Here is a 677-nt window from a genome sequence, read left to right on the forward strand (position 1 = left end):
AATAATACCCTGAAAGGCCCCAGATAAGATATAGTAACTTCTAGACTTGCTCACATCAGCAATATGTATTAGTTTGTTGTGTGTTACTATAATCCAATACCCAATGCTGATAACCATAAAGAAAAGGATTTTGTTTCATTTTGTTTAAACTCAATTGTTTTAGATGCTGCAACGCAAGAGTGGGAGGCTGGATTAGTCCTGCCTCTGTGAGGTTCTCCTTCGTGGTACAGCACACTGCCGGAGGAGCAAGAAAAGAAACAGTGATGAATGGGAGAGAAGACCGAGCTAGTTCTCTGGGACTTTGTTTCCTGTGAAAGCCCCACATCATGGAAAACTTATATAAAATGAGTACGCATGGTTTTCCTCTTCATCTATCTTTTCTTACAAAGCCTCAGGCTTGAACACAAAATGGATCAAGGCAATTGCTTATCTCCCTTACAATACTGAAGCTAAACGTCCATCAGTAATGGTCCAAAAATGCTAATAATTTTCAGAAGTCCTTGCTAGACCCGAGATAGAAATATTCCACTTGAAAAGTATAATGTTGACTCTGTAAGCCAGTGAGTTTTGGATTGTTTTTAATACAGCAAATGTCTTAATTCTCAATTCAAATGAATCAGAATGTATTTTCAATCAATTGGGAATGCCTTAAAACTTAAAGAATAGAGAATTACAGC

This window comes from Octodon degus, unplaced genomic scaffold (assembly GCF_000260255.1).
Source record: "Octodon degus isolate 3935 unplaced genomic scaffold, OctDeg1.0 scaffold00202, whole genome shotgun sequence".
Lineage (NCBI taxonomy): Eukaryota > Metazoa > Chordata > Mammalia > Rodentia > Octodontidae > Octodon > Octodon degus.